At 40.4% G+C, this 936-nt stretch overlaps 1 non-coding gene across 1 annotated transcript; it reads left to right on the top strand.

Annotated features, from left to right (window-relative positions):
- The first annotated feature begins 305 nt into the window (after positions 1–305).
- Positions 306–466, top strand: LOC118622795. The gene has a single exon (XR_004958135.1). It is a non-coding gene; the product is annotated as a U1 spliceosomal RNA (small nuclear RNA).
- Positions 467–936: the final 470 nt, after the last annotated feature.

Raw genomic sequence — 936 nt, 5'->3', positions numbered from 1 at the left:
AAACTTCCATTTTGGCCCTGGCCGGTTTGGCTCAGCGGTTAGAGCGTCGGCTTGCGGTTCAGAGAGACCCAAGTTTGGTTCCTGCTAAGGGCACGTATCTCGGTTGCAGTTTGTCCCCGGCCCTGGTTGGGTCAAGCGGGTGGCAGCCACTTGATGTACCTCTCACATCGATGATGTTTCTCTCTCTCTCTCTTCCTCTCTCTCCCTCCCACTCTATCTGAACAAAAAATGAAAAAAATGTCCTCGAATGAGGATAAAAACAAACAAAACTTCCATTTTGTACAACCCCTCCAAAAATCCTTCTAATACTTACCTGGCAGGGGAGATACCATGATCACAAAGGTGGTTTTCCCGGGGCAAGGCTTATCCATTGCACCCAGATGTGCTGACCCCTGCGATTTCCTCAAATGTGGAAAACTCAACAGCATATATTTAAAAAAAAAAAAAAAAATCCTTTTAGTTGTTAAGTGGGATGTGCTGCCTGATTTATGAATTGCTTCACAAAGCCCATTAGATATTCACATTTACTCAGTTGAATTTTTTTTTAACAATTTCAATGACTTTTTTTTTTTTAACATAGAGAAATGGCATTTAATTTATCTATGTTTTCATTAAATTTTTTTGAGAGAGATAGAAACATTGATGTGAGAAAGAAATATCACTTGGCTGCCTCCTGCATGCCCCTCACCAGGGATCAAGCCCACAATTCAGGCATGTGCCCTGACTGGGAATTGAACTGGGACTTCTCAGTCCATGGAGCGATGCTAACTCAATCCACTGAGTCAAACTGGCTGGGCAATCTCAATGACTCTTTTTTTTTTTTAATATTTTATTTTTTATTTTTATTTTTATTTTTAATCCTCACCTAAGGATATTTTTTCGTTTTTTGTTCAGATAGAGTGGGAGGGAGAGAGAGAGAGAGAAACATTGACGTGA

The sequence above is a fragment of the Molossus molossus genome, unplaced genomic scaffold (assembly GCF_014108415.1).
Source record: "Molossus molossus isolate mMolMol1 unplaced genomic scaffold, mMolMol1.p scaffold_m16_p_1, whole genome shotgun sequence".
In the NCBI taxonomy this organism is placed as follows: Eukaryota; Metazoa; Chordata; class Mammalia; order Chiroptera; family Molossidae; genus Molossus; species Molossus molossus.
The sequence above is the reverse complement of the archived record's forward strand: the minus strand, read 5'-3'. Positions and strand labels throughout refer to the sequence as shown.